This window comes from Hyperoodon ampullatus, assembly GCF_949752795.1.
Source record: "Hyperoodon ampullatus genome assembly, chromosome: 4".
In the NCBI taxonomy this organism is placed as follows: domain Eukaryota; kingdom Metazoa; phylum Chordata; class Mammalia; order Artiodactyla; family Ziphiidae; genus Hyperoodon; species Hyperoodon ampullatus.
The window spans coordinates 170,153,121-170,168,844 of NC_136917.1; the positions used below are offsets into that span (position 1 = coordinate 170,153,121).

General features: G+C 37.5%; 1 protein-coding gene across 1 annotated transcript in view; it reads right to left on the minus strand.

Annotated features, from left to right (window-relative positions):
• The window catches only part of ADCY2 (adenylate cyclase 2), a gene marked incomplete at its 5' end in the record, with an annotated part of 450,707 nt that overhangs the window by 362,760 nt on the left and 72,223 nt on the right, over window positions 1-15,724 (minus strand). The gene's annotated exons all lie outside the window — the stretch shown is intronic.

Sequence of the window (15,724 nt, forward strand, 5' to 3'; positions counted from 1 at the left end):
GTTTTCTTCAGAAAAATACCCAGAAGTGGAATTGCTGGATCATATGGTAGTTCTATTTTTAAATTTTTGAGGAACCTCCCTACTATTTGCCATAGTGGCTGCACGAATTTACATTCCCAGCAGCAGTGCACGCAGGTTCCCCTTTCTTCACATCCTTGCCAACACTTGATATTTGGTGTCTTTTTGATACTTGTCGTTCTCACAGGTGTGAGGTGTTATCTCATTGCAATTTTCATTTGCATTTCCCTGATGGTTAGTGATGTTGAGCATCTTTTCATATGTCTTTTGGTCATCTCTATGTCTTTTATGGAAAAGTGTCTTTTCAGGTCCTCTGCCCATTTTTTTTAAGCAGGTTGTTTGTTTGATTTGATGTTGAGTTGTATGAATTATTTGTATGTTTTGGGTATTAATCCAATATCAGACATATCATTTGCAGATATCTTCTCCCATTCTGTAGGTGGATTTTTTGTTAATAGTTTCCTTTGCTATGCAAATCTTTTTGGTTCAATGTAGTTCTATTTGTTTACTTTTGCTTTTGTTTCCTTTGACTTAGGAGACAGATCCAAAATAATACTACTAAGACTGATGTCAAAGAGCTTACAGCCTATGTTTTCTTCTAGAAATTTTATGGTTTCAGGTCTTAAATTCAAGTCTTTAATCCATTTTGATTTTGTATTTGCTTACGGTGTGAGAGAGTAGTCTAGTTTCATTCTGTTGCATGTAGCTGTCCAGTTTTCCCAACACCATTTTTAAAGAGGTTCTCTTTTCTCCATTGTATATTCTTGACTCCTTCATCATAGATTAATTGCCCATATAAGTGTGGGTTCATTTCTTGGCTCTCTATTCTGTTCCACTGATCTATGTGTCTATTTTTGTGCCAGTACCATACTGTTTTGATGACTGTCTCTTTGTAGTATAGTTTGAAATCAGGGCACACAATACTTCCAGCTTTGTTCTTTCTCAAGATTGTTTTTGCTATTCAGGGTCTTCTGTGTTTCCATACAAATTTTAGAATTTTTTGTTCTAGTTCCATGAAAAATGCATTGATATTTTCATAGAGATTGCACTGAATCTGTAGATTGCCTTGGGTAGTATGGTCGTTTTAACAGTACTAATTCTTCCACCTCATGAACACAATATATCTTTCTGTTTTTGTTGTCTTCAATTTCTTTCATCAGTGTCTTATAGTTCTCCAAATGCAGGCCTTATATCCCCTTAGACTTATTCCTAGGTATTTTATTCTTTATGATGCAACTGTAAATGGGACTGTTTTGTTAATTTCTCTTTCTGATAGTTCCAATTAGTCTTATTTTTGAATATGTACCTTTAGGAACAACAATCAAACAACAGATAAAGAAATATCCAGGGAATTTCTATTGCTGACCCACTTCAGATGAAGATAAGTTTTCTATTCTTGGCACTCACATTTAATTTAGAACCCTAAGAGCTACTTCACTGGTTATTGGTTTAGATCTTATTCTAAGTCTTTATCTGTCTATGTCTCCTTGCATTTCCTCTAGCTTCTGACTCATGAAGGTGGTTATACTATTACTCTGCCTGGCCCAATATCATTATATCTCCTCTTTTTTCCCTGTTTGCATTTAACTGGTATAACTTTGCGTCCTCCCCTTGTTAAAATTATTAATCAACTATTTTCTTAGGACAGTTTTATATTTACTGAAAAACTGCAAAGATAATATAGCATCTCCATATACTTTGCATGCAACTTCTCTTTATTAACATATTACATTATTATTAACATCTTACATTAGTATGCCATCATTTACTCAGACTTCCTTAGTTTTCACCTAATGTCCTTATTCTGTTTGTTCTGAGATACCATCCAGAATACCTCATTACATTCTCATGCCCCCATACAGTGACAATTTCTCTGAGTTTTTCTTGCTTTTGATGACCTTGACAATTTTGAGGAGTACTAATATGATATTTTATAGACTGTCCCTTGACTGAATTTCTGATGTTTTTCTCATGATTTTCCTGGAAATAAGTGTTTGGGGGAGAAAGACTACAGAGATCAAGTGACTTTCTCATCACACCATATCACGGGCAGGTACTATCCACACGACTTATAACTGTTGATGTTCATCTTGATCACGTGGCTAAGGTCATGTTCATCAGGCTTCTCCACTCTAAAGTTACCACCCCCTGACCCATCCATAATGCCCTCTGTCAAGAATTTACTATGTGCCACCCACACTTGCAGGGTGAGGAGCTACACTCTCTTTATTTGAAGGCAGAACATCTATATAAATCATGTAGAATTCTCCCGCTTGGGAGATCTGATTATTCTACCCATTTATTTATGCATTGAATCATTTATTTATACTGGTATGGATTTATGAATATTCATTTTAGACTGTGGATTATAATCCAATACTACCTTATTTACTTTGGTGTTCAAATTTTTCCAGCTTTGATGTTCCTTGAGAAATGGCTGATTCTAGCACTGGGGCAGGAAACATACACAATCAGCTTTGAGCCTCTTGTAGTGCAAATAAATGCATACGAACAAAAAAATGCCACAGTGATGGGGTACATAAAGGGACACAGCAATGAGATATCATCTCACACCAGTCAGAATGGCCATCATCAAGAAATCTAGAAACAATAAATGCTGGAGAGGGTGTGGAGAAAAGGGAACTCTCTTGCACTGCTGGTGGGAATGTGAATTGGTATAGCCACTATGGAGAACAGTATGGAGGTTCCTTAAAAAACTAAAAATAGAACTACCATATGACCCAGCAATCCCACTACTAGGCATATACCCTGAGAAAACCATAATTCAAAAAGAGACATGTACCAAAATGTTCATTGCAGCTCTATTCACAATAGCCTGGAGCTGGAAACAACCTAAGTGTCCATCATCGGATGAATGGATAAAGAAGATGTGGCACATATATACAATGGAATATTACTCAGCCATAAAAAGAAACGAAACTGAGCTATTTGCAATGAGGTGGATAGACCTAGAGTCTGTCATACAGAGTGAAGTAAGTCAGAAAGAGAAAGACAAATACCGTATGCTAACACATATATATGGAATTAAAAAAAAATGTCATGAAGAACCTAGGGGTAAAACGGGAATAAAGACACAGACCTACTTGAGAATGGACTTGAGGATATGGGGAGGGGGAAGGGTAAGCTGTGACAAAGCGGAAGAGAGGCATGGACATGTATACACTACCAAACGTAAGGTAGATAGATAGTGGGAAGCAGCCGCAGAGCACGGGGAGATCAGCTCGGTGCTTTGTGACCGCCTGGAGGGGTGGGATGGGGAGGGTGGTAGGGAGGGAGATGCATGAGGGAAGGGATGTGGGAACAGATGTATATGTATGACTGATTCACTTTGTTATAAAGCAGAAACTAATAAAAAAAAATAAAATAAAGGGACACAGCACAGGAGACAGTGAAAGGGCTCCCACATTTTTAGCCTTTCTGAATTGCTGGAAGTAAGTCTCTTGTAAAAAGCACAGAGTCAGATTTTACTTTGTGAGCCAATATGAGTATTTTTTTTCTTCTTTTAAGTAGGTTAAGTCCATTTGTATTCATTGATATGACTGCAACATTATAACTTCGTCAAACAGTTTATATTAATTTTACTGTGTATATTATGTTATGTTTACTATGGTTCTTTATATATACATTTTCCTTTGTTTATTTCATTCTGTATCTTTTTTTTTTTTTTTTTTTTTTTTTTTTTTTTGTGGTACGTGGGCCTCTCACTCTTGTGGCCTCTCCTGCTGTGGAGCACAGGCTCCGGACACGCAGGCTCAGTGGCCATGGCTCACGGGCCCAGCCACTCTGCAGCATGTGGGATCTTCCCAGACTGGGTCACGAACCCGTGTCCCCTGCATTGGCAGGTGGACTCTCAACCACTGCACCACCAGGGAAGCCCCATTATGTATCTTTGTATTAATATTTAGAAAGGTTTGCATTTTTGCTTTAGTGGTAACTACTACACAATACATGTTAGTACCCTTAGTCCTTCTTTTCCCTACCAGATGTGTGCTATTTGCTTTGTCAGCTTTAAATTCTATCCTTTGACTCTCATTTACTACCTAAGCAACAATCAAGGAGCTCATTTTATTTTTCCTCTGTTCTCTTTGCCCCCCATTCTGAACCTTTCATTTAAGTGTGACATCCACACAAAAGTGCAAAATTTTTAACTGCACAGCACAATGGATTTCACAAAGCAAACAATGTTGTATAATCAGAACCCAGAACAAGAAAACAGAATTCCGCACTTTCACTGTCAAGGGCCCGGGTTCGATCCCTGGTCAGGGAACTAATATCCCACAAGCTGCATAGCGCAGCCAGAAAAAGAAAAAAAGAATATTTCAAGGATTCCAGAAACCTGTCCTTAGGGTGGCCCCCACCCACCAGCAACAGCACCAGAAAAGTAACCACTATCCTGACTTCAAATACAGGAGATTAATTTTGTCTTTTTTTTTATATGAATGGAATCCTACCCCATATATCCTGTTATGTTTGGATTTTTCTCATCAACATTATATTTGTGGGATTCATCCATGTCACTGAGTATAATCATGGTGGTTCCTTCTTCCTCCTTGTTGTCTACCATCCCATTGTGTGAATATAACACCATTTGTTTAATTGTTTTTCTGCTAATGGACATGTGGGTAGTTTCTAGATTTATGATATTACTACCAAGTGTTGCTATGACTGTTCTTATACATATCTTTTGATGAATACGTTTATACACTTAGGTTGAAGATAAACTGAATGCAGTTGCTCCGTAGTAGGCTATACATGTGTTGAACTGTAGTAGACACTAATTTAAAGTTTTCTAAGTAGTTGAATTAATTTACACCACCAAAAGCAGCATATAAGAATTTCACCTGCTCAATTTCTGTCAATACTCCTCCCATTTTAAAATTGTGTCACTTTTGTCTTTTCAGAACATATAATATTTACATATACTGCTATCTCCTATTTGTCCCCACTTTCCTTTTACTCTTAGATCTACATAGTATCCATAAAGTTTAGAAACACTTAATGGTCATCTTTATTATTATTGTTTTATAGAATGCAGATGTCCTAGAAAACACTGTGAATGTTCACCTATGTTTCCAGGCTTCCTAAATACGTTGTAAAGTTCAGTATATTCAATGGACATCATCAGTCCTATTGTCTAAGTGTTCCAGTCATCTTTTCTTGGATACATCTTGGCCTTTTTTATGGCATCACTCAAAGTATGGTCTACAAACTGGCAATAGAATTTAAGAAACTTATGCTGGAATTAAATGAATTATTTCACCAAGGACTTTGTTCAGTTCAGCAGACTTTTTTTTTTTTTGCATGTTTAATTCACAAAAGCAAGTGACACATTGAGTAACTTTCTGGAACAAGCTCCTTTTCTCTTCCTCATGAAACAACAGTTTGAGGGGAATTGCTCTCCTAGATTGCTCAGGAAGGATTCATAAGTACATTATTACTTGGGTTTTTGATTCTTGACAGGCAATTTGGCTGGTTATAAAATTACCAGTTCACACACAATATATCCTTGAGTTTCTTAAATTATTGTTTCATTGCTGTCTTGCTTGCTCTGTCAACATAGAGAATGCTGATGTACCTCTGATTTTCTTTTCTCTAAGCATCTTTTTCTATGGACACCCTGCAGATGTGTTCTTCTTTGTAAAATCTAGCAGACTTCTCAGAAACATGGCAGCATTGACCATTTTAGGTCAGTTTTCTTAGGTACATAGTGGACTCTCTAATGTATAAGTTCAGGTCTTCATTAATTTTCCCCCAAATTCTTCTATTTTAATTTTTAAACATTAGGTCTGTTTCATTACATTGCTTTTGTCTCCAGCGACTGCAGTTAAATGAATGTTAAAACTTTTTTTTTTTTTTTTTGCCTATCTTTTACACCTATCCCTTTCCCACTAACCTTTTTACTTTTTTATTTCATCTTGGTTCTCTTGGCTAACGTCACTCCTCAAAATCCTTTATTATACTTTCATTAAATCTATTCTGTCCTATGTGTCTTTTTCTTTATTTTATTTTTTTCCCTGAGATTGGCCAATTCTTCTTCTGTATCTCCCGTTTTTTATCCATTTTTGCTCTGAATTTTTGAATTTCTAATGTGCAGTTTTAAAACTTATTTGAAAATGCTTTAAGAATATAAATTAGCTTGGAGTGGTGTGTTACGTTTTTCCTTTTTTGGTTTTGTGGTTTGTTTCTTGGGGTTTTCCATTCTCATTTGCTGATTTTTTCTTAGAGAAACTTGGTATAGATGTTGTCTTCCATGTCCTGTTCATTAGAAATGTCTGTTATTTTCCTGAACAAACAATATTATATGTCATATGTATATATATATATATTTTTTTTTAAATTTATATTTATATATACACACACACACACATATACATATATTTGAATGAAGGGTTCCATCTTATTTTGTTATAATGAAATATGTTTTCTTCAATCAATTGCTCCTTGAAAGGGATCAGAATATGTTCTGATTTTTTGTTAATTCAAAAAATATTTTATTTTCTCTTTCTTCTTTGAGATGCAATTGACATATAATATTTTATAAGGTTAAAATGCACAAGGAATTGATTTGATGTACTTATATACTGTAAAATGTTACCACTATAGTTTTAGCTGACACCTCCAACCCTTGTGCACTGTGAATAGAAATGTAAATTGGTTCAGCCACTATGGAAAACAGAATTAAGGTTCATCAAGAAAATTAAGGACAAAGCTACCATGTCATCCAGCAATTCTACTTCTGAGTATATACCCAAAGGAAACGAAATCAGGATTTCAAAGAGATATCTGCATTCCCAAGTTCATTTCAGCATTACTCACAATAGCCACAATATGGAAACAACCTAAGTGTCCGTCAGTAGATGAATGGATAAAGAAGTTGTCATATATATGTGTGTACACACGCACACACACAAACACACACACACACAATGGAAAGACATGCATATATTCAGCCAGGAGAAACAAGAAAATCCTGCAATTTTCGACATAAGGGTATTATGCTAAGTGAAATAAGTCAGACAGAGAAGACAAACACTGTATGATATCACTTATATGTGGAAGTTAAAAAAGCCAAAGCCGAATTCATAGAAACAGAGAGTAGAATGGTGGTTACCAGGGCTGGGGAGGGAAGGGGACAGGGTAAATGGGGAGATGTTGGCCAAAGGGTAAAAACTTCCATTCAGAAGATAAGTTGTAGGGATCTAATGCACAGCATGATGACTATGGCTAATAACACTGTATTGTATACTTGAAAGTTGCTAAGAGAGCAGATCTGGACTTTAATTTCCACTTTCAATTTTCTTTCTTTCCATCACTATGCATCCCAGGAATTCCTTCTCCCCAAAAAAGTAGTTCCTTTCCAAGACTGCCACCCCTGCTCTGGTGCACTTTCAATTTGTTTCTTTACCTTCGGCATTAGTCAGTGTTTTGATCCACCAAGGTTCAGACCAGGTATGAGGGTCCTTTTCTCTCTGGAGATGATTTTATTTTATTTTAATTTTTATTTTTTCTACCCCTGGGCTGCCACCTTCCACTCTTGTTTTCAGTGCAATTTCTTTCTGGCTCTGATCAGGCACAGTCTCCGTATCTGGCTCTGCTGGTAGCTGGTAAATGAAAGTGTATTTCCCATTAGACAAATCACATAAGTATTTGTTAATTTTTGTCTCCAAGTTATGCTTTTGAGATGGGTTATCAATGACCTCATTTGTTCTCCTGATTGTTGTGAATGTTTTAGGAGAAATTTAGATTATGTGGCCATCTAAATAGGAATACTGACACCAGAAATTGTAATTTCCTGCTTTTATCCCCAAATGGTTAGCTAACACTTTTTTTTTGAAGGCTCAATTCCTTTCCCACTGATTTGAAATGACACATATGTACTTGTGACTATTTCTGTTCCATATGTCTATTTTTATTTCAGTAGCCGTCTTTTAATTATTATAACTTTCACATGTTCTAATACCACAAAAATACAAGTAACCATCTCTTGGATCTTCTTTATACAGCTTCCCTGGTTATTTTTGTTTGTGTATTACTCTTCCATATTAAAATTAATGACATGTGATTAATTTCCCCATACTTATATGTGCATTTTGGCTGAGATAAAAGACTGGGTTAAAAACTTTGGTGTTGTTGTTTTAGAACACTGAATCTTCATATGTAAGACTATGCTACCTCTGGATTAATTAATATCTTTTCTTATGGCACTCCTTAAAGTTTTATAGTTTTATTCCAGGACTTTTAACTCTTTGTTTATCTCTCGACATATTATTAATATGTTAAAATGATAACATATTCCTAGATATACTAGTGTTAAGGTAAATCGGGTTATTGTCCCATCATATTTGTTAACTTTTTAAACTCGTATATTAAAAAGCACTTAAGCTTTATACATGAACTTAATAACACAATGACTTATGGAATCTCTCCATTAATGCTAATGGTTTTCAATTGTGTACCTTTGACTTCTCAGGAGGTAATAATAAAAACAAATAACATTTACTGAGTGTACTTACTATCTTCCCACTACCATAAGAGGGACACCTTACATGCATTATCCAATGTATTTAAACAACAAATTTGTGAAGTATGTCATCTTAATAGTCTCAGTGGTGATATTCAATATTAAAGCTTAGAGAGGTTAAATAACCTTTGCCATAGTCATCCAGCTGTTATATATCGAGGTCAATGTATAATAGCCACATTAATGATAAGTTTCCTTATCCTTTCCTATATGTATACTCTAATTTTTTCCCCCTGTTGAACTAAAGATTATTTTCAGTACAGTGTTATCCAACAGAATTGATAGCATACATCCTTCTTTAGTCTTCAATCTAATGGGAATTCCTCTGATGTTATATCTGTAAGAATTTGGAGGCTGAGCTTGAGTTACCTTTATAAAATATCAAGGAAATTTCCTTTTGATTTTTATTTTACTGGGAATTTTCCCCACCTAAGAATTGGAATTGAATTATCTTAACTGTTTTTGAGTATATATCAAAATGACCTTGTAATTTGTCCTTTTGATAGATTAAAATATTAAGCAATATTATTACATTTTCTAAAGTCAAACCTTCCTTGCACTCCCCCCAAAAAACTACATAGTTGCACAAGGTATGTGTGCCCTTGGGCAAACTCCTTCATCTCTATGGACCTGTTATACAATTTTTATAGAGAATGGCAATATTAATAGTGTCAATCTAATGTTGTTATGAAAATTATTAATTCATTTATTCAATAAATTTATTGACTTTCTGTTTCGTGCCATGCACAATTCTGGGTTCTGTTATTATACCTATGAGAAAAACAGAAGATGACTTTTTGAGCTTACATTCTAGTTAATAAGTGAGTAATAAGAACTTATAATAGTTCCTGGAACATAGTATCAACATCATACGTGTAGGTATTAGCCACTATTAATATTATAGTTTCAATACACTATTGGGCTAAATTTGCCAATACTTTTCTTAAGAATTTGCATCTACAGCCATAAAATTTTCCAACAGTGTTATCTTTATCAGGTTAGAATATTAGGATGATGCCAGAGTCATAAAAATGTATTGGAAAACTTTCCTTTTCCTATTTTGCAATAGGTTAAACATTTACAGGATCCATCAGGTCCTAGAATAAACCTTTCTGATACTAGAGCCTTTATAAAAAATAAGTTCTTTCTGAAGTTGCCTTAATTCTCTTTAGGTAATATATATTTTATTTAAAATCCATCTACTTCATTAGATTTTAGTATTTACCAGCATAGACTGGTACATGGTTCTACTCTGAAATTTCCTAATATTTGCATATTGCTAAGCAGTGAAGGAGATATTTAAAAGGACCATAGAGAGGACAAGTAGGGAAAATAAAGAGCCTTTCTATCTCCTCCCCCATCTCCGCCAAGGCGAATTTTGAAACCGAGTAAATATAAATGAATCATCAGAAGTATGCAGATAGCACACACCATTTTAAGCAGACTATCTCAATTTAAGTCAAATTATATGGATGAAACACAAATATGGAAAGAAAACCAATAAAGTAAAAAGGGTGTGACTACATGGCCTCTATAGTCACTCCTCGGTCTCCTCATGTGCTCTGATGATCTGGGGTGGAAATTATATTTGTGTGCTGCCTGCAATGTTGTAATAGCAATCAACTGAACAGATTAACTAACCTATCTATCTATGTATCTATAACCTATCTATCTATAATCTATCATCTATCTATCGCATCTATGCATTGATGTTTCAGTGCATCAATGTGAGAATGCACTGAAAAAATAACTTTTAGGTTAAGTCATCATCTATATATTAGTGAGTTTGTTTCTTCTCTTTTAAGAGCATGATTTTCTGCATTTTTGCACTCAAAATCATAAATTTAATGAAAAATCAGAAACGTCTAGTGAGACAAAACTGGTAGTTCTAATTTTTCATGTAAAACATTTAAACATCTCATCCTTGTTTTAACTTTGGACTCTGCCTTTAAGTAACAAGAATAACAATCCTGTACTGTTTTCACAGGGCACCCAGCCTTTACCACGGGTTACTCTACAGAGAATGGACACATATTTTGGTGGTCATGAGAGAAAATCATTTTGATAAATTCAGTCATCTTTTACATTATAACTTCTTTTGCTGAAATGAATTAAAACTTTCCACTGATTGGCTAAATAATTCATTGAAACAGCCTCCAAATCTATTCCTAAATTGAATAAATGATAACTATTTCATGAAGTATTTTTAGAAAAGGATGCCAAAATCTTCAGATTTAGAACACTCACGTAAAGTTCCAGAGAAACTGAAAGGGTACAGGATGACCTTTTCCAGGTTTACGTAAAATGGAACTAATTGCACTGGAAACAAAATACTATTCAAGAACCTTTTTATTCCCAACAGATGAAGTACAATATCCCTCTCAAGATGAAAATAATTCATAAATATCCATATATTCAATTTAGGTCATTTCACTTAAAAGTAACTATCCTCTTTCAGTATTTAGTTAAATTCCTGGGAACAAGAAAGAATTTCAGGCTGTTGTAGTATTAATTTCCAAAAATAATTAATGCACCCTATCTTAAGAGTTCATGGGAATACACTAGATTCTTCTAAGCAAATGAATTTGAGATTCTTGACACACAGATATATGAGCTTCCTGGCACATAATGAATGAGAGGTACAAGTTCCCACCAAGTCAATGTAACTCCTTTTATTTAGAGCATAATCATTTCACACGATGCAGGCGAGATGCCAGGAGCAAGTGGGACTATCCTATACGTGTATGTGCCTAAATATGGCTCACAGACTACACCAAACTAAAAATGGCCACCAGGAAATAAAACAGGGGTTTGCCTGAGTTTTGCTCTATCTCGGGGGTAGGGAAGGGCTGAGGGATAAACAGTGAGAAGAAGTGACAGCAGAGATGAGAAACAGCTGGACATTTCCCCAAAGGGAGTGCTGGTGGGTGGCAGGTGGGACCGCTGGCCCAGGGGAGAGGATGGCACCGTGGGTTCTTAGCACGGGCTCCTGTGCACAGCAGTACAGCCTTGGGGCCAGTGTTCTCTCAGAACACCCAGGTTTAGAAGGACAGAGTCCACACTTCCACCCATTACCTTTTCTCACCATCTAAAATTTAGCCAAAGAGACCAGGACAACTAATCGAAATGAAGTGTTTCTTTCTTGCTGTTTTTAACACCGTGGAGTCCTGTTACTCACGCCTTGCTAGCTCTCCACGTAATTCACACTTTGCTGGAAACATAGGAGAGGCTCCCAAGTGCTTATTATTACTTTAGAGGCTCAGAGCATCTCTGCGCTCAGGCAATTACTGATCCGATATTAAAACTGTCCGACCCCCTTTGTCCTCCGAGTCATGCCATCTGGGGGGCCTGGAGGGTTCCTTGGACACGGGACCAGCTGTGCTCCGCAGGACGGGGTGATGATGGTGCAGTCTGAGCCCAGGTGAGGGGCTCTGCTCTCTGTTTTGAACAGCCGGGAAAACATGACAAGAAGAGCCAAGCCACAGAGGCGAGTGTGGAGGATGGACAGCGTGGAGGTGAGGCAGAGAGACAAGGACAAGTCAAAGCACGTACAGATTCACAAGGCGCAGGAGGTCTAGACGTGATCGGGGGGGACGGGGAATTGCAGATGGCTCCCAGCAGTGGGGGGACTTGATCACACGTTGACTTTAGAAAAGTCACCCTGCCCTGGAAAAACTGAACTGTGGACGCCTGAGAGGAAGGCAGCTGGGAGTCTGAGAGTACTGATATTTCAAGGTGAGAAATAAATAGGACCCGCACTAAGGCAGTCACAGAACAGGGAGGGACGAAAGTACAGACTTGACGCTTGGCATCCATCTAGGGCAGGCGGGCAGGATCGCAGAAAACACCGTGATTTGTGAGCACAGGGCGGATTCCCATTCCTGGGGGTTTCTGTGCAGCAAACCGAATCCCATGAAGGACTGAGGAAACATCACCCCTCCTGTACCTGCGTCACCCGAACAGACACCCCTGCCCAGGGCTTGCCCTGCCCTGGTGCAGCAGATCAGCTCAATGACTGGTGGTCACTGGGTAGAAGGCCCAGCCCTCCCACCCCAGCTCCGGAGGGCGACTCCCAAGCTTCTGAGCTCCCTGCAGGGCGTGCTGAGTCCATGCTGGGACCGCAGCCCAGTCCCACTTCTCCCTCAGCCCAGCCTGCTCCCGCCCTCCCCCACTGGTGTCGATCTCAGGATCCCACCCACTAAACTTCCCCCATGTTCACCTTGACCCCCAGAGGCCAACCTGCACAGCATCAGTGAAAACGGATGACACTGCTTGTACGAGGACACCTCTGAGCACTAGACAATCACAGTACGGCCTGGAAGCCAGGTGCAGGGGGTGGTAACAGTTCTTGACAGGTAACCAGAAACAAACATTTACTTCTGAAAAATCAGTATCTCTTTTGAGTTATATTAATATGATGTCAAATATATTATAGGTAATATAATTAATACAGCATGAGAAACAAATTGGAAAAATTTATCAAGAGACAAGGTGGCATTCAATAATTAAGCCACAATTCCACTGATACGCACAAAATGCATATTAGAAAAATAGGAATTTTGTGGGAAAAAAACAAAAAGAAACAGAAACAAAAGGAAAGGTTTAGCCATTCAGGAAGGAGTGATTAGATGTACACATCCATTTGATAGGATGGGCTGCATCTAAACAAGTAATAGGAATGGGATACTTCATGTTCTAGAAGGATGCTGAGACACGTCTTACTGGGGTCTGAACAATGCTGGGAGAAACAGATGGTGAAACCATCCCATTCTCTCTGCCTCCTCAGTGCTGGCCTCTAGGACTGTCCTCCACAGCCTTCCGTTTCAAGCAACAAAATGTATGCTAGTGTGGAGAATGAGCTAAGGAGCAATCCACCTGCTTCTCTGACTCTCCCACAAAGCCCACCCCTCAGCAAAAAGGAAACGTGTCGTGACTGTCATCAGGATAAGACCGGGGAACCAGGAGATGGCACTGAACTTCTGTCTCTGGAATTTGCAGAACCTGACATTAGAGGAATTGGTTTGGAGACTGTAACTGACAGAGCCCTTGAAAAAATTCCACACACAGAGATCTGAGAACGTCTCAGAGAACCAGGGGAAAACAGCCTTGTGTGTGATAGAAAAATGGGGTCTCTGTCTGGCAGGCCTCCCTAGAGAAACACACTCAGTACTGAAACTGAGCAGAGGCTTGTCTGCCTTCATAATCAGCCGGGTTGGCAGGGGACATCTCACTCAAACGACCACTAGGAAGTTTTAAACTCCTCTGGCATATCATCCTTTTTTTTTTTTTCTTAAAGATTTCTGCACCTGTGTCCCTACATCTGCATCTACATACCTGAAGAGGTACCGGTCCCTCTCTATTTTTTTAATGTATTGTCAGGTTTTGGTGTCAGTTACGCTAGCCTCAAAAAATGTCTGCTGTTGTTCCATCTTCATCTGTTTTCTGAACAAAGTTTTAAGAAGTTTAACATTATTTCTTCATTAAATGTTTGGTAGAATTCCCACAACACAACATGTTGCTCTGTGTTTTTCTCATCCCCAGGCTTGGAACTGTCCCTCCCTATGTCCCTTATTTATGCCTTTTCACCCTGGTCTAAGATTTCCTACCAGTCCCAAAACCCAGGTCCAGCGTCAGAACTTGAACAGGGCTGCTGAGGAGCAGGCAGCTCCTTGAACTGGGGACTTTCCCACGTTCCACCTTCCCCTCCACAGGACCTGCCGTTCTGTGTGACGTGTCACCTCCCCCGTGACACCTATGCTCCTTCAAGGCAGAGCCCGCTTCCTCCTCAGCGTGTGTGCCCTGCGTCTAGCAGAAACCCTGGCGCACTCAAGAAGCTCCATTAGTCCTTTTTAAAATTTGATAAATGACTGCGGTGTGGAACATTGAAACAGGATGTGCTAAATGGATGGACGAAGAAAACAATGACTTATTCAGTTATGTTTGTGCTTATAAAAAGCACATAATAATTACCCCAAGTGGAAATTAGTAACCATTAAAGACAGATAGAAATTAATAATATGGAAAGTTAGTTTTAGTTAAAAGTATGATGACAACAGCACTGTTAGGGGCTACAGCTACTTTGTTATATAAAGTACTGTTTTTCACATCTATTTTAGATCTAGATATCAATGGCCTATTTTAAACTATGCATACCAAAATTATTGGAAAACATTCTTCTGCATTTAATGCACAAAATGCAAAAGAAACAAAATGATAAAGTAAAAATAATATTGAGTTAACTTGCTGCCTTATGAGAGTCACCAAAAACCAGTTTTATGTGATTATCATTTTTATTAGTTTCTAGGGCCTCTTACAAGCAGAATGGTAAATGAAAGAAAGTAAGTAATGTGATACAAAAATCATTTCAAATTGAATTCTCTTTGTAGCCAAGCACAGATATGTGAGACTATATCTTGACTATTTTACAGTTCTTGTTATTAAAGAGATAGAATTATAATTTGTTGATGAATCAAGTAAAACCTCCAGCGGCCCTTTGTCAATCCACAGTAAGGCATTTCTCTTTATTTAATTGGGCTTCTGCTTAACATTATTAATCTCATTTTGTGATTTTATTACTAGCTTTTCAAATGTAAAGGGCATATTTATTTTTTAAATGCAATAGCATTTCAAGTCCATGTCCTCAATCACACATATCTCATTTAAAAAGTTTCTATTTCTTACTTGCATCATATTTAATGGTCCTGTTATCTCACAGACATCTGACTTGGTGTGATTATGATTTATAGCATTATTAACGTGCCTTCTCAAACTCCTGCTGAGGTGACATATCTGTTCAGGTCAGCTTTTAGAAAGGTTACTTGACGTACCTTAGACCACACAGATTTAAGATACTTAGGCATTTATCAAGCAATTCCATCCTCAAAGTCATGCTTAAATATATATATACATATATATAAATTATTTTACATTGGAATATAGTTGATTTACAATGTTGTGTTAGTTTCAGGTATACAGCAAAGTGATTCAGTTTTACATATATGTGTAACTGTTCTTTTTCAGATTCTTTTCCCATACAGGTTATTATAGAGTACTGAGAAGAGTTCCCTGTGCTATACAGTGGGACCTTTTTATTATCTATTTTATATAGAGTAGTGTGTACATATGTTAATCCCAACCTCCTAATTTATCCCTCTCCCTCCTCCT